The sequence below is a fragment of the Ornithodoros turicata genome, unplaced genomic scaffold (genome assembly GCF_037126465.1).
Source record: "Ornithodoros turicata isolate Travis unplaced genomic scaffold, ASM3712646v1 Chromosome132, whole genome shotgun sequence".
Lineage (NCBI taxonomy): Eukaryota > Metazoa > Arthropoda > Arachnida > Ixodida > Argasidae > Ornithodoros > Ornithodoros turicata.
Genome location: NW_026999309.1, coordinates 176452 through 194981, shown reverse-complemented (window position 1 = coordinate 194981; position 18530 = coordinate 176452).

Sequence of the window (18530 nt, the reverse complement as noted above, 5' to 3'; positions counted from 1 at the left end):
TCAGCCAAATTTTTTTGTGAGTACTCACACGTGTCCTTGCTGCATGCCCTAGGTGTTACGTGTGACACACTTCGCGATCCCCTTGAACTCAGACGTTCTCTAAGTCGGTTCTGCGTGCTTCAATCCTAGACTCTTTCATATATCAGCCAAATTTTTTTGTGAGTACTCACACCGTGTCCTTGCTGCATGCCCTAGGTGATACGTGTGACACACTTCGCGATCCCCTTGAACTCAGACGTTCTCTAAGTCGGTTCTGCGTGCTTCAATCCTAGACTCTTTCATATATCAGCCAAATTTTTTTGTGAGTACTCACACCGTGTCCTTGCTGCATGCCCTAGGTGATACGTGTGACACACTTCGCGATCCCCTTGAACTCAGACGTTCTCTAAGTCGGTTCTGCGTGCTTCAATCCTAGACTCTTTCATATATCAGCCAAATTTTTTTGTGAGTACTCACACCGTGTTCTTGCTGCATGCCCTAGGTGATACGTGTGACACACTTCGCGATCCCCTTGAACTCAGACGTTCTCTAAGTCGGTTCTGCGTGCTTCAATCCTAGACTCTTTCATATATCAGCCAAATTTTTTGTGAGTACTCACACCGTGTCCTTGCTGCATGCCCTAGGTGATACGTGTGACACACTTCGCGATCCCCTTGAACTCAGACGTTCTCTAAGTCGGTTCTGCGTGCTTCAATCCTAGACTCTTTCATATATCAAGCCAAATTTTTTTGTGAGTACTCACACCGTGTCCTTGCTGCATGCCCTAGGTGATACGTGTGACACACTTCGCGATCCCCTTGAACTCAGACGTTCTCTAAGTCGGTTCTGCGTGCTTCAATCCTAGACTCTTTCATATATCATCCAAATTTTTTTGTGAGTACTCACACCGTGTCCTTGCCTGCATGCCCTAGGTGATACGTGTGACACACTTCGCGGTCCCCTTGAACTCAGACGTTCTCTAAGTCGGTTCTGCTGTGCTTCAATCCTAGACTCTTTCATATATCAACCAAATTTTTTTTGTGAGTACTCACACCGTGTCCTTGCTGCATGCCCTAGGTGATACGTGTGACACACTTCGCGATCCCCTTGAACTCAGACGTTCTCTAAGTCGGTTCTGCGTGCTTCAATATAGACTCTTTCATATATCAGCCAAATTTTTTTGTGAGTACTCACACCGTGTCCTTGCTGCAGTGCCCTAGGTGATACGTGTGACACACTTCGCGGTCCCCTTGAACTCAGACGTTCTCTAAGTCGGTTCTGCGTGCTTCAATCCTAGACTCTTTCATATATCAGCCAAATTTTTTTGTGAGTACTCACACCGTGTCCTTGCTGCATGCCCTAGGTGATACGTGTGACACACTTCGCGATCCCCTTGAACTCAGACGTTCTCTAAGTCGGTTCTGCGTGCTTCAATCCTAGACTCTTTCATATATCAGCCAAATTTTTTTGTGAGTACTCACACCGTGTTCTTGCTGCATGCCCTAGGTGATACGTGTGACACACTTCGCGATCCCCTTGAACTCAGACGTTCTCTAAGTCGGTTCTGTGTGCTTCAATCCTAGACTCTTTCATATATCAGCCAAATTTTTTTGTGAGTACTCACACCGTGTCCTTGCTGCATGCCCTAGGTGATACGTGTGACACACTTCGCGATCCCCTTGAACTCAGACGTTCTCTAAGTCGGTTCTGCGTGCTTCAATCTAGACTCTTTCATATATCAGCCAAATTTTTTGTGAGTACTCACACCGTGTCCTTGCTGCATGCCCTAGGTGATACGTGTGACACACTTCGCGATCCCCTTGAAACTCAGACGTTCTCTAAGTCGGTTCTGTGTGCTTCAATCCTAGGACTCTTTCATATATCAGCCAAATTTTTTTGTGAGTACTCACACCGTGTCCCTGCTGCATGCCCTAGGTGATACGTGTGACACACTTCGCGATCCCCTTGAACTCAGACGTTCTCTAAGTCGGTTCTGCGTGCTTCAATAGTAGACTCTTTCATATATCAGCCAAATTTTTTTGTGAGTACTCACACCGTGTCCTTGCTGCATGCCCTAGGTGATACGTGTGACACACTTCGCGATCCCCTTGAACTCAGACGTTCTCTAAGTCGGTTCTGCGTGCTTCAATAGTAGACTCTTTCATATATCAGCCAAATTTTTTTGTGAGTACTCACACCGTGTCCTTGCTGCATGCCCTAGGTGATACGTGTGACACACTTCGCGATCCCCTTGAACTCAGACGTTCTCTAAGTCGGTTCTGCGTGCTTCAATAGTAGACTCTTTCATATATCAGCCAAATTTTTTTGTGAGTACTCACACCGTGTCCTTGCTGCATGCCCTAGGTGATACGTGTGACACACTTCGCGATCCCCTTGAACTCAGACGTTCTCTAAGTCGGTTCTGTGTGCTTCAATCCTAGACTCTTTCATATATCAGCCAAATTTTTTTGTGAGTACTCACACCGTGTCCTTGCTGCATGCCCTAGGTGATACGTGTGACACACTTCGCGATCCCCTTGAACTCAGACGTTCTCTAAGTCGGTTCTGCGTGCTTCAATCCTAGACTCTTTCATATATCAGCCAAATTTTTTTGTGAGTACTCACACCGTGTCCTTGCTGCATGCCCTAGGTGATACGTGTGACACACTTCGCGATCCCCTTGAACTCAGACGTTCTCTAAGTCGGTTCTGCTGTGCTTCAATCCTAGACTCTTTCATATATCAACCAATTTTTTTTGTGAGTACTCACACCGTGTTCTTGCTGCATGCCCTAGGTGATACGTGTGACACACTTCGCGATCCCCTTGAACTCAGACGTTCTCTAAGTCGGTTCTGCGTGCTTCAATCTAGACTCCTTTCATATATCAGCCAAATTTTTTTGTGAGTACTCACACCGTGTCCTTGCTGCATGCCCTACGTGATACGTGTGACACACTTCGCGATCCCCTTGAACTCAGACGTTCTCTAAGTCGGTTCTGCTGTGCTTCAATCATAGACTCTTTCATATATCAGCCAAATTTTTTTTGTGAGTACTCACACCGTGTCCTTGCTGCATGCCCTAGGTGATACGTGTGACACACTTCGCGATCCCCTTGAACTCAGACGTTCTCTAAGTCGGTTCTGTGTGCTTCAATCTAGACTCTTTCATATATCAGCCAAATTTTTTGTGAGTACTCACACCGTGTCCTTGCTGCATGCCCTAGGTGATACGTGTGACACACTTCGCGATCCCCTTGAACTCAGACGTTCTCTAAGTCGGTTCTGCGTGCTTCAATAGTAGACTCTTTCATATATCAGCCAATTTTTTTTTTTGTGAGTACTCACACCGTGTCCTTGCCTGCATGCAGTGATAACGTGTGACCACTGTAGCGATCCCCTTGAACTCAGACGTTCTCTAAGTCGGTTCTGCGTGCTTCAATAGTAGACTCTTCATATATCAGCCAAATTTTTTTTGAGTACTCACACCGTGTCCTTGCTGCATGCCCTAGGTGATACGTGTGACACACTTCGCGATCCCCTTGAACACAGACGTTCTCTAAGTCGGTTCTGCGTGCTTCAATAGTAGACTCTTTCATATATCAGCCAAATTTTTTTGTGAGTACTCACACCGTGTCCTTGCTGCATACCCTAGGTGATACGGTGTGACACACTTCGCGATCCCCTTGAACTCAGACGTTCTCTAAGTCGGTTCTGTGTGCTTCAATCCTCGACTCTTTCATATATCAGCCAAATTTTTTTGTGAGTACTCACACCGTGTCCTTGCTGCATGCCCTAGGTGATACGTGTGACACACTTCGCGATCCCCTTGAAATCAGACGTTCTCTAAGTCGGTTCTGCGTGCTTCAATAGTAGACTCTTTCATATATCAGTCAAATTTTTTTGTGAGTACTCACACCGTGTCCTTGCTGCATGCCCTAGGTGATACGTGTGACACACTTCGCGATCCCTTGAACTCAGACGTTCTCTAAGTCGGTTCTGCGTGCTTCAATCCTAGACTCTTTCATATATCAGCCAATTTTTTTTGTGAGTACTCACACCGTGTCCTTGCTGCATGCCCTAGGTGATACGTGTGACACACTTCGCGATCCCTTGAACTCAGACGTTCTCTAAGTCGGTTCTGTGTGCTTCAATCCTAGACTCTTTCATATATCAGCCAAATTTTTTTGTGAGTACTCACACCGTGTCCTTGCTGCATGCCCTAGGTGATACGTGTGACACACTCGCGATCCCCTTGAACTCAGACGTTCTCTAAGTCGGTTCTGCGTGCTTCAATAGTAGACTCTTTCATATATCAGCCAAATTTTTTTGTGAGTACTCACACCGTGTCCTTGCTGCATGCCCTAGGTGATACGTGTGACACACTTCGCGATCCCCTTGAACTCAGACGTTCTCTAAGTCGGTTCTGCGTGCTTTAGTAGACTCTTTCATATATCAGCCAAATTTTTTTGTGAGTACTTCACACCGTTGTCCTTGCTGCATACCCTAGGTGATACGTGTGACACACTTCGCGATCCCCTTGAACTCAGACGTTCTCTAAGTCGGTTCTGTGTGCTTCAATCCTAGACTCTTTCATATATCAGCCAAATTTTTTTTGTGAGTACTCACACCGTGTCCTTGCTGCATGCCCTAGGTGATACGTGTGACACACTTCGCGATCCCCTTGAAATCAGACGTTCTCTAAGTCGGTTCTGCGTGCTTCAATAGTAGACTCTTTCATATATCAGCCAAATTTTTTTGTGAGTACTCACACCGTGTCCTTGCTGCATGCCCTAGGTGATACGTGTGACACACTTCGCGATCCCCTTGAACTCAGACGTTCTCTAAGTCGGTTCTGCGTGCTTCAATCTAGACTCTTTCATATATCAGCCAAATTTTTTTTGTGAGTACTCACACCGTGTCCTTGCTGCATGCCCTAGGTGATACGTGTGACACACTTCGCGATCCCCTTGAACTCAGGACGTTCTCTAAGTCGGTTCTGCGTGCTTCAATAGTAGACTCTTTCATATATCAAGCCAAATTTTTTTGTGAGTACTCACACCGTGTCCTTGCTGCATGCCCTAGGTGATACGTGTGACACACTTCGCGATCCCCTTGAACTCAGACGTTCTCTAAGTCGGTTCTGCGTGCTTCAATAGTAGACTCTTTCACATATCAGCCAAATTTTTTTGTGAGTACTCACACCGTGTCCTTGCTGCATGCCCTAGGTGATACGTGTGACACACTTCGCGATCCCCTTGAACTCAGACGTTCTCTAAGTCGGTTCTGTGTGCTTCAATCCTAGACTCTTTCATATATCAGCCAAATTTTTTTGTGAGTACTCACACCGTGTCCTTGCTGCATGCCCTAGGTGATACGTGTGACACACTTCGCGATCCCCTTGAACTCAGACGTTCTCTAAGTCGGTTCTGCGTGCTTCAATAGTAGACTCTTTCATATATCAGCCAAATTTTTTTTGTGAGTACTCACACCTGTGTCCTTGCTGCATGCCCTAGGTGATACGTGTGACACACTTCGCGATCCCCTTGAACTCAGACGTTCTCTAAGTCGGTTCTGCGTGCTTCAATCCTAGACTCTTTCATATATCAGCCAAATTTTTTTTGTGAGTACTCACACTGTGTCCTTGCTGCATGCCCTAGGTGATACGTGTGACACACTTCGCGATCCCCTTGAAATCAGACGTTCTCTAAGTCGGTTCTGCGTGCTTCAATAGTAGACTCTTTCATATATCAGCCAAATTTTTTTGTGAGTACTCACACCGTGTCCTTGCTGGCATGCCCTAGGTGATACGTGTGACACACTTCGCGATCCCCTTGAACTCAGACGTTCTCTAAGTCGGTTCTGCGTGCTTCAATAGTAGACTTTCATATATCAGCCAAATTTTTTTGTGAGTACTCACACCGTGTCCTTGCTGCATGCCCTAGGTGATACGTGTGACACACTTCGCGATCCCCTTGAACTCAGACGTTCTCTAAGTCGGTTCTGCGTGCTTCAATCCTAGACTCTTTCATATATCAGCCAAATTTTTTTGTGAGTACTCACACCGTGTCCTTGCTGCATGCCCTAGTGATACGTGTGACACACTTCGCGATCCCCTTGAACTCAGACGTTCTCTAAGTCGGTTCTGCGTGCTTCAATCCTAGACTCTTTCATATATCAGCCAAATTTTTTTTGTGAGTACTCACACTGTGTCCCTTGCTGCATGCCCTAGGTGATACGTGTGACACACTTCGCGATCCCCTTGAACTCAGACGTTCTCTAAGTCGGTTCTGCGTGCTTCAATAGTAGACTCTTTCATATATCAGCCAAATTTTTTTCTGAGTACTCACACCGTGTCCTTGCTGCATGCCCTAGGTGATACGTGTGACACACTTCGCGATCCCCTTGAACTCAGACGTTCTCTAAGTCGGTTCTGCGTGCTTCAATAGTAGACTCTTTCACATATCAGCCAAATTTTTTTGTGAGTACTCACACCGCGTCCTTGCTGCATGCCCTAGGTGATACGTGTGACACACTTCGCGATCCCCTTGAACTCAGACGTTCTCTAAGTCGGTTCTGTGTGCTTCAATCCTAGACTCTTTCATATATCAGCCAAATTTTTTTGTGAGTACTCACACCGTGTCCTGCTGCATGCCCTAGGTGATACCTGTGACACACTTCGCGATCCCCTTGAACTCAGACGTTCTCTAAGTCGGTTCTGCGTGCTTCAATAGTAGACTCTTTCATATATCAGCCAAATTTTTTTGTGAGTACTCACACCGTGTCCTTGCTGCATGCTCTAGGTGATACGTGTGACACACTTCGCGATCCCTTGAACTCAGACGTTCTCTAAGTCGGTTCTGCGTGCTTCAATAGTAGACTCTTTCATATATCAGCCAAATTTTTTTGTGAGTACTCACACCGTGTCCTTGCTGCATGCCCTAGGTGATACGTGTGACACACTTCGCGATCCCCTTGAACTCAGACGTTCTCTAGTCGGTTCTGCGTGCTTCAATAGTAGACTCTTTCATATATCAGCCAAATTTTTTTGTGAGTACTCACACCGTGTCCTTGCTGCATACCCCTAGGTGATACGTGTGACACACTTCGCGATCCCCTTGAACTCAGACGTTCTCTAAGTCGGTTCTGTGTGCTTCAATCCTAGACTCTTTCATATATCAGCCAAATTTTTTTGTGAGTACTCACACCGTGTCCTTGCTGCATGCCCTAGGTGATACGTGTGACACACTTCGCGATCCCCTTGAACTCAGACGTTCTCTAAGTCGGTTCTGCGTGCTTCAATCTAGACTCTTTCATATATCAGCCAAATTTTTTTGTGAGTACTCACACCGTGTCCTTGCTGCATGCCCTAGGTGATACGTGTGACACACTTCGCGGTCCCCTTGAACTCAGACGTTCTCTAAGTCGGTTCTGTGTGCTTCAATCCTAGACTCTTTCATATATCAACCAAATTTTTTTGTGAGTACTCACACCGTGTTCTTGCTGCAATGCCCTAGGTGATACGTGTGACACACTTCGCGATCCCCTTGAACTCAGACGTTCTCCAAGTCGGTTCTGCGTGCTTCAATCCTAGACTCCTTCATATATCAGCCAAATTTTTTTGTGAGTACTCACACCGTGTCCTTGCTGCATGCCCTACGTGATACGTGTGACACACTTCGCGATCCCCTTGAACTCAGACGTTCTCTAAGTCGGTTCTGTGTGCTTCAATCCTAGACTCTTTCATATATCAGCCAAATTTTTTTGTGAGTACTCACACCGTGTCCTTGCTGCATGCCCTAGGTGATACGTGTGACACACTTCGCGATCCCCTTGAACTCAGACGTTCTCTAAGTCGGTTCTGTGTGCTTCAATCCTAGACTCTTTCATATATCAGCCAAATTTTTTTGTGAGTACTCACACCGTGTCCTTGCTGCATGCCCTAGGTGATACGTGTGACACACTTCGCGATCCCCTTGAACTCAGACGTTCTCTAAGTCGGTTCTGCGTGCTTCAATAGTAGACTCTTTCATATATCAGCCAATTTTTTTTTTTGTGAGGCCCACACCGTGTCCTTCCTGCATGCAGTGATACACGTGAGACATGTAGCGATCCCCTTGAACTCAGACGTTCTCTAAGTCGGTTCTGCGTGCTTCAATAGTAGACTTTCATATATCAGCCAAATTTTTTTGTGAGTACTCACACCGTGTCCTTGCTGCATGCCCTAGGTGATACGTGTGACACACTTCGCGATCCCCTTGAACTCAGACGTTCTCTAAGTCGGTTTCTGCGTGCTTCAATAGTAGACTCTTTCATATATCAGCCAAATTTTTTTGTGAGTACTCACACCGTGTCCTTGCTGCATACCCTAGGTGATACGTGTGACACACTTCGCGATCCCCTTGAAACTCAGACGTTCTCTAAGTCGGTTCTGTGTGCTTCAATCCTCGACTCTTTCATATATCAGCCAAATTTTTTTGTGAGTACTCACACCGTGTCCTTGCTGCATGCCCCTAGGTGATACGTGTGACACACTTCGCGATCCCCTTGAAATCAGACGTTCTCTAAGTCGGTTCTGCGTGCTTCAATAGTAGACTCTTTCATATATCAGTCAAATTTTTTTGTGAGTACTCACACCGTGTCCTTGCTGCATGCCCTAGGTGATACGTGTGACACACTTCGCGATCCCCTTGAACTCAGACGTTCTCTAAGTCGGTTCTGCGTGCTTCAATCCTAGACTCTTTCATATATCAGCCAATTTTTTTTTGTGAGTACTCACACCGTGTCCTTGCTGCATGCCCTAGGTGATACGTGTGACACACTTCGCGATCCCCTTGAACTCAGACGTTCTCTAAGTCGGTTCTGTGTGCTTCAATCCTAGACTCTTTCATATATCAGCCAAATTTTTTTGTGAGTACTCACACCGTGTCCTTGCTGCATGCCCTAGGTGATACGTGTGACACACTTCGCGATCCCCTTGAACTCAGACGTTCTCTAAGTCGGTTCTGCGTGCTTCAATAGTAGACTCTTTCATATATCAGCCAAATTTTTTGTGAGTACTCACACCGTGTCCTTGCTGCATGCCCTAGGTGATACGTGTGACACACTTCGCGATCCCCTTGAACTCAGACGTTCTCTAAGTCGGTTCTGCGTGCTTTAGTAGACTCTTTCATATATCAGCCAAATTTTTTGTGAGTATTCACACCGTGTCCTTGCTGCATACCCTAGGTGATACGTGTGACACACTTCGCGATCCCCTTGAACTCAGACGTTCTCTAAGTCGGTTCTGTGTGCTTCAATCCTAGACTCTTTCATATATCAGCCAAATTTTTTTGTGAGTACTCACACCGTGTCCTTGCTGCATGCCCTAGGTGATACGTGTGACACACTTCGCGATCCCCTTGAAATCAGACGTTCTCTAAGTCGGTTCTGCGTGCTTCAATAGTAGACTCTTTCATATATCAGCCAAATTTTTTTGTGAGTACTCACACCGTGTCCTTGCTGCATGCCCTAGGTGATACGTGTGACACACTTCGCGATCCCCTTGAACTCAGACGTTCTCTAAGTCGGTTCTGCGTGCTTCAATCCTAGACTCTTTCATATATCAGCCAAATTTTTTTGTGAGTACTCACACCGTGTCCTTGCTGCATGCCCTAGGTGATACGTGTGACACACTTCGCGATCCCCTTGAACTCAGACGTTCTCTAAGTCGGTTCTGCGTGCTTCAATAGTAGACTCTTTCATATATCAGCCAAATTTTTTTGTGAGTACTCACACCGTGTCCTTGCTGCATGCCCTAGGTGATACGTGTGACACACTTCGCGATCCCCTTGAACTCAGACGTTCTCTAAGTCGGTTCTGCGTGCTTCAATAGGTAGACTCTTTCACATATCAGCCAAATTTTTTTGTGAGTACTCACACCGTGTCCTTGCTGCATGCCCTAGGTGATACGTGTGACACACTTCGCGATCCCCTTGAACTCAGACGTTCTCTAAGTCGGTTCTGTGTGCTTCAATCCTAGACTCTTTCATATATCAGCCAAATTTTTTTGTGAGTACTCACACCGTGTCCTTGCTGCATGCCCTAGGTGATACGTGTGACACACTTCGCGATCCCCTTGAACTCAGACGTTCTCTAAGTCGGTTCTGCGTGCTTCAATAGTAGACTCTTTCATATATCAGCCAAATTTTTTTGTGAGTACTCACACCGTGTCCTTGCTGCATGCCCTAGGTGATACGTGTGACACACTTCGCGATCCCCTTGAACTCAGACGTTCTCTAAGTCGGTTCTGCGTGCTTCAATCCTAGACTCTTTCATATATCAGCCAAATTTTTTTGTGAGTACTCACACCGTGTCCTTGCTGCATGCCCTAGGTGATATGTGTGACACACTTCGCGATCCCCTTGAACTCCGACGTTCTCTAAGTCGGTTCTGCGTGCTTCAATCCTAGACTCTTTCATATATCAGCCAAATTTTTTTGTGAGTACTCACACCGTGTTCTTGCTGCATGCCCTAGGTGATACGTGTGACACACTTCGCGATCCCCTTGAACTCAGACGTTCTCTAAGTCGGTTCTGCGTGCTTCAATCCTAGACTCTTTCATATATCAGCCAAATTTTTTTGTGAGTACTCACACCGTGTCCTTGCTGCATGCCCTAGGTGATACGTGTGACACACTTCGCGGTCCCCTTGAACTCAGACGTTCTCTAAGTCGGTTCTGTGTGCTTCAATCCTAGACTCTTTCATATATCAACCAAATTTTTTGTGAGTACTCACACCGTGTTCTTGCTGCATGCCCTAGGTGATACGTGTGACACACTTCGCGATCCCCTTGAACTCAGACGTTCTCCAAGTCGGTTCTGCGTGCTTCAATCCTAGACTCTTTCATATATCAACCAAATTTTTTTGTGAGTACTCACACCGTGTTCTTGCTGCATGCCCTAGGTGATACGTGTGACACACTTCGCGATCCCCTTGAACTCAGACGTTCTCTAAGTCGGTTCTGTGTGCTTCAATCCTAGACTCTTTCATATATCAACCAAATTTTTTTGTGAGTACTCACACCGTGTTCTTGCTGCATGCCCTAGGTGATACGCGTGACACACTTCGCGATCCCCTTGAACTCAGACGTTCTCTAAGTCGGTTCTGCGTGCTTCAATAGTAGACTCTTTCACATATCAGCCAAATTTTTTTGTGAGTACTCACACCGTGTCCTTGCTGCATGCCCTAGGTGATACGTGTGACACACTTCGCGATCCCCTTGAACTCAGACGTTCTCTAAGTCGGTTCTGTGTGCTTCAATCCTAGACTCTTTCATATATCAGCCAAATTTTTTTGTGAGTACTCACACCGTGTCCTTGCTGCATGCCCTAGGTGATACGTGTGACACACTTCGCGATCCCCTTGAACTCAGACGTTCTCTAAGTCGGTTCTGCGTGCTTCAATAGTAGACTCTTTCATATATCAGCCAAATTTTTTTGTGAGTATTCACACCGTGTCCTTGCTGCATGCCCTAGGTGATAAGTGTGACACACTTCGCGATCCCCTTGAACTCAGACGTTCTCTAAGTCGGTTCTGCGTGCTTCAATAGTAGACTCTTTCATATATCAGCCAAATTTTTTTGTGAGTACTCACACCGTGTCCTTGCTGCATGCCCTAGGTGATACGTGTGACACACTTCGCGATCCCCTTGAACTCAGACGTTCTCTAAGTCGGTTCTGCGTGCTTCAATAGTAGACTCTTTCATATATCAGCCAAATTTTTTTGTGAGTACTCACACCGTGTCCTTGCTGCATGCCCTAGGTGATACGTGTGACACACTTCGCGATCCCCTTGAACTCAGACGTTCTCTAAGTCGGTTCTGCGTGCTTCAATCCTAGACTCTTTCATATATCAGCCAAATTTTTTTGTGAGTACTCACACCGTGTCCTTGCTGCATGCCCTAGGTGATATGTGTGACACACTTCGCGATCCCCTTGAACTCCGACGTTCTCTAAGTCGGTTCTGCGTGCTTCAATCCTAGACTCTTTCATATATCAGCCAAATTTTTTTGTGAGTACTCACACCGTGTTCTTGCTGCATGCCCTAGGTGATACGTGTGACACACTTCGCGATCCCCTTGAACTCAGACGTTCTCTAAGTCGGTTCTGCGTGCTTCAATCCTAGACTCTTTCATATATCAGCCAAATTTTTTTGTGAGTACTCACACCGTGTCCTTGCTGCATGCCCTAGGTGATATGTGTGACACACTTCGCGATCCCCTTGAACTCCGACGTTCTCTAAGTCGGTTCTGCGTGCTTCAATCCTAGACTCTTTCATATATCAGCCAAATTTTTTTGTGAGTACTCACACCGTGTTCTTGCTGCATGCCCTAGGTGATACGTGTGACACACTTCGCGATCCCCTTGAACTCAGACGTTCTCTAAGTCGGTTCTGCGTGCTTCAATCCTAGACTCTTTCATATATCAGCCAAATTTTTTTGTGAGTACTCACACCGTGTCCTTGCTGCATGCCCTAGGTGATACGTGTGACACACTTCGCGGTCCCCTTGAACTCAGACGTTCTCTAAGTCGGTTCTGTGTGCTTCAATCCTAGACTCTTTCATATATCAACCAAATTTTTTGTGAGTACTCACACCGTGTTCTTGCTGCATGCCCTAGGTGATACGTGTGACACACTTCGCGATCCCCTTGAACTCAGACGTTCTCCAAGTCGGTTCTGCGTGCTTCAATCCTAGACTCTTTCATATATCAACCAAATTTTTTTGTGAGTACTCACACCGTGTTCTTGCTGCATGCCCTAGGTGATACGTGTGACACACTTCGCGATCCCCTTGAACTCAGACGTTCTCTAAGTCGGTTCTGTGTGCTTCAATCCTAGACTCTTTCATATATCAACCAAATTTTTTTGTGAGTACTCACACCGTGTTCTTGCTGCATGCCCTAGGTGATACGTGTGACACACTTCGCGATCCCCTTGAACTCAGACGTTCTCTAAGCGGTTCTGCGTCCTTCAATCCTAGACTCTTTCATATATCAGCCAATTTTTTTTGTGAGTACTCACACCGTGTCCTTGCTGCATGCCCTAGGTGATACGTGTGACACACTTCGCGATCCCCTTGAACTCAGACGTTCTCTAAGTCGGTTCTGTGTGCTTCAATCCTAGACTCTTTCATATATCAGCCAAATTTTTTTGTGAGTACTCACACCGTGTCCTTGCTGCATGCCCTAGGTGATACGTGTGACACACTTCGCGATCCCCTTGAACTCAGACGTTCTCTAAGTCGGTTCTGCGTGCTTCAATAGTAGACTCTTTCATATATCAGCCAGATTTTTTTGTGAGTACTCACACCGTGTCCTTGCTGCATGCCCTAGGTGATACGTGTGACACACTTCGCGATCCCCTTGAACTCAGACGTTCTCTAAGTCGGTTCTGCGTGCTTCAATAGTAGACTCTTTCATATATCAGCCAAATTTTTTTGTGAGTACTCACACCGTGTCCTTGCTGCATGCCCTAGGTGATACGTGTGACACACTTCGCGATCCCCTTGAACTCAGACGTTCTCTAAGTCGGTTCTGCGTGCTTCAATAGTAGACTCTTTCATATATCAGCCAAATTTTTTTGTGAGTACTCACACCGTGTCCTTGCTGCATACCCTAGGTGATACGTGTGACACACTTCGCGATCCCCTTGAACTCAGACGTTCTCTAAGTCGGTTCTGTGTGCTTCAATCCTAGACTCTTTCATATATCAGCCAAATTTTTTTGTGAGTACTCACACCGTGTCCTTGCTGCATGCCCTAGGTGATACGTGTGACACACTTCGCGATCCCCTTGAAATCAGACGTTCTCTAAGTCGGTTCTGCGTGCTTCAATAGTAGACTCTTTCATATATCAGCCAAATTTTTTTGTGAGTACTCACACCGTGTCCTTGCTGCATGCCCTAGGTGATACGTGTGACACACTTCGCGATCCCCTTGAACTCAGACGTTCTCTAAGTCGGTTCTGCGTGCTTCAATCCTAGACTCTTTCATATATCAGCCAAATTTTTTTTGTGAGTACTCACACTGTGTCCTTGCTGCATGCCCTAGGTGATACGTGTGACACACTTCGCGATCCCCTTGAACTCAGACGTTCTCTAAGTCGGTTCTGCGTGCTTCAATCCTAGACTCTTTCATATATCAGCCAAATTTTTTTTGTGAGTACTCACACTGTGTCCTTGCTGCATGCCCTAGGTGATACGTGTGACACACTTCGCGATCCCCTTGAAATCAGACGTTCTCTAAGTCGGTTCTGCGTGCTTCAATAGTAGACTCTTTCATATATCAGCCAAATTTTTTTGTGAGTACTCACACCGTGTCCTTGCTGCATGCCCTAGGTGATACGTGTGACACACTTCGCGATCCCCTTGAACTCAGACGTTCTCTAAGTCGGTTCTGCGTGCTTCAATAGTAGACTTTCATATATCAGCCAAATTTTTTTGTGAGTACTCACACCGTGTCCTTGCTGCATGCCCTAGGTGATACGTGTGACACACTTCGCGATCCCCTTGAACTCAGACGTTCTCTAAGTCGGTTCTGCGTGCTTCAATCCTAGACTCTTTCATATATCAGCCAAATTTTTTTGTGAGTACTCACACCGTGTCCTTGCTGCATGCCCTAGGTGATACGTGTGACACACTTCGCGATCCCCTTGAACTCAGACGTTCTCTAAGTCGGTTCTGCGTGCTTCAATCCTAGACTCTTTCATATATCAGCCAAATTTTTTTTGTGAGTACTCACACTGTGTCCTTGCTGCATGCCCTAGGTGATACGTGTGACACACTTCGCGATCCCCTTGAACTCAGACGTTCTCTAAGTCGGTTCTGCGTGCTTCAATAGTAGACTCTTTCATATATCAGCCAAATTTTTTTCTGAGTACTCACACCGTGTCCTTGCTGCATGCCCTAGGTGATACGTGTGACACACTTCGCGATCCCCTTGAACTCAGACGTTCTCTAAGTCGGTTCTGCGTGCTTCAATAGTAGACTCTTTCACATATCAGCCAAATTTTTTGTGAGTACTCACACCGCGTCCTTGCTGCATGCCCTAGGTGATACGTGTGACACACTTCGCGATCCCCTTGAACTCAGACGTTCTCTAAGTCGGTTCTGTGTGCTTCAATCCTAGACTCTTTCATATATCAGCCAAATTTTTTTGTGAGTACTCACACCGTGTCCCTGCTGCATGCCCTAGGTGATACCTGTGACACACTTCGCGATCCCCTTGAACTCAGACGTTCTCTAAGTCGGTTCTGCGTGCTTCAATAGTAGACTCTTTCATATATCAGCCAAATTTTTTTGTGAGTACTCACACCGTGTCCTTGCTGCATGCTCTAGGTGATACGTGTGACACACTTCGCGATCCCCTTGAACTCAGACGTTCTCTAAGTCGGTTCTGCGTGCTTCAATAGTAGACTCTTTCATATATCAGCCAAATTTTTTTGTGAGTACTCACACCGTGTCCTTGCTGCATGCCCTAGGTGATACGTGTGACACACTTCGCGATCCCCTTGAACTCAGACGTTCTCTAAGTCGGTTCTGCGTGCTTCAATAGTAGACTCTTTCATATATCAGCCAAATTTTTTTGTGAGTACTCACACCGTGTCCTTGCTGCATACCCTAGGTGATACGTGTGACACACTTCGCGATCCCCTTGAACTCAGACGTTCTCTAAGTCGGTTCTGTGTGCTTCAATCCTAGACTCTTTCATATATCAGCCAAATTTTTTTGTGAGTACTCACACCGTGTCCTTGCTGCATGCCCTAGGTGATACGTGTGACACACTTCGCGATCCCCTTGAACTCAGACGTTCTCTAAGTCGGTTCTGCGTGCTTCAATCCTAGACTCTTTCATATATCAGCCAAATTTTTTTGTGAGTACTCACACCGTGTCCTTGCTGCATGCCCTAGGTGATACGTGTGACACACTTCGCGGTCCCCTTGAACTCAGACGTTCTCTAAGTCGGTTCTGTGTGCTTCAATCCTAGACTCTTTCATATATCAACCAAATTTTTTTGTGAGTACTCACACCGTGTTCTTGCTGCATGCCCTAGGTGATACGTGTGACACACTTCGCGATCCCCTTGAACTCAGACGTTCTCCAAGTCGGTTCTGCGTGCTTCAATCCTAGACTCCTTCATATATCAGCCAAATTTTTTTGTGAGTACTCACACCGTGTCCTTGCTGCATGCCCTACGTGATACGTGTGACACACTTCGCGATCCCCTTGAACTCAGACGTTCTCTAAGTCGGTTCTGTGTGCTTCAATCCTAGACTCTTTCATATATCAGCCAAATTTTTTTGTGAGTACTCACACCGTGTCCTTGCTGCATGCCCTAGGTGATACGTGTGACACACTTCGCGATCCCCTTGAACTCAGACGTTCTCTAAGTCGGTTCTGTGTGCTTCAATCCTAGACTCTTTCATATATCAGCCAAATTTTTTTGTGAGTACTCACACCGTGTCCTTGCTGCATGCCCTAGGTGATACGTGTGACACACTTCGCGATCCCCTTGAACTCAGACGTTCTCTAAGTCGGTTCTGCGTGCTTCAATAGTAGACTCTTTCATATATCAGCCAATTTTTTTTTTTGTGAGGGCCCACACCGTGTCCTTCCTGCATGCAGTGATACACGTGAGACATGTAGCGATCCCCTTTAACTGGAAAGTTCTCCACGTCGGTTCCGTGGGTCAAATAGCAGACTCTTTCGTTTTATCGACCAAGTTTGATTTTTCTGTCAGGACACACACCGCGTCCTTGCTGCATGTCCTAGGTGATACGTGTGACACAATTCGCGACCCCCTTGAACTTTTGAACTTGGAAGTTCTGCACGTCGGTTCTGGGTGCTTTAATAGTAGCCTCTTTCATATATCAGTCAATTTTTTTTGTGAGGGCCCACACCGTGTCCTTGCTGCATGCAGTGATACACGTGAGACATGTAGCGATCCCCTTTAACTGGAACGTTCTCCACGTCGGTTCCGGGGGTCAAATAGCAGACTCTTTCGTTTTATCGACCTAATTTGATTTTTCTGCACAGGACACACACCGCGTCCTTGCTGCAGGTGATACGTGTGACACAATTCGCGACCCCCTTGAACTTGAAAGTTCTGCACGTCGGTTCTGGGTACTTTAATAGTAGCCTCTTTCATATATCAGACATTTTTTTCTGTGAGGACCCACAACATATCCTTGCTGCATGCCGTGTTACATATGAGACACGTCGCGATCTCCCTGAGCTCAGACGTTCTCTACGTCGGTTCTGGGTGCTCCAATAGTACAGTTTTATTTATCAGTCCAATTTTTCTGCCAGCACCTGTCCTTGCTGCATGTCCTAGGTGAAACGTGCGGCAATTTCGCGATCTTCTCGAAGACTTCTCCGAGTCGGTTCTGGGTGCACCACTAGCAGACACGTTTATTTATCAGTTCAATTATTTGGTCAGGATCCCTTACATGTCTTGGGTTCATGTCCTTGATGACACGTATGACTACTTCGCGATCCCCTTGCAGTGGAAAGTTCTGCACGTCGGTTATGGGTACTTTTATAGTAGGCTCTTTCATTTATCAGTCTCTTTTTTTTGTCAAGACTCACACCGTGTCCTTGCTGCATTCAGTGATACACATGAGACCCGTCGAGATCCCCTTTGACTGGGACATTCTCCACATCGGTTCTGGGTGATTCAATAGTAGACACTTTCATATATCAGTCAAATTTTTCCATCAGGACCCACACCGTGTCCTTGCTGCATCTAGGAGACAAGATAAAAGGGATTGCCAAACGTCGCACATGTAGCAACATGTGCGACGTTTTGCAATCCCTGTTATATCTTAGATGGGTAGAAATCCAGCGAACCGGTAGAATGTAGGAAGGGAGTTGCCTCAGGACAGAAGCCGCGGCTTCTGTCCTGAGGCAACTCCCTTCCTGTTATATCTTGTTTTCTACATTGGTTCTGGGTGTTCCCCTTGGGTGTCCTTTCATTAACCAATCCAATTTATTCACTGTGACCAATACCATGTCCTTGCTACACTTTCTAAGATGCTATATGTGCAACACTTATTGGGATTTGTGTTGAGCTTACAAGCTTTCTGCATTATTTCTCAGTTTTTTTTATTACTCATCAAAACAATTTGTACACTAGGGTCCGCACCGTGTCCTTGCTACGTGCCCTATGTGCAATGCTCACCTATTTCATGCTCTCTCAATTGTTTTTCCAAGTTACAAAAAGAAGCTCGTATGTTCACTGTTTTTACCAAGACCCTATGGTATGTATCTAACGATTGGCAATCACATTGACTACATCATTTCTCTAACTGTAGACTATCTCCTCGAATTTTTCTACTATGACGTATACCATATGGTTTACGTCATCGTGTACATGTGCCAAGGACATGTCCTTGTTACATGTCCTGGGTGCTATGTGCACAATGGTTGGCAGTCCTGTTTAGCTTACGTTCTTCAACCTGTACCCTGAAAATGTTGTCGCGTCTAAATTTGATCGCGTTGGAGTTTGTTCTTTCTGGA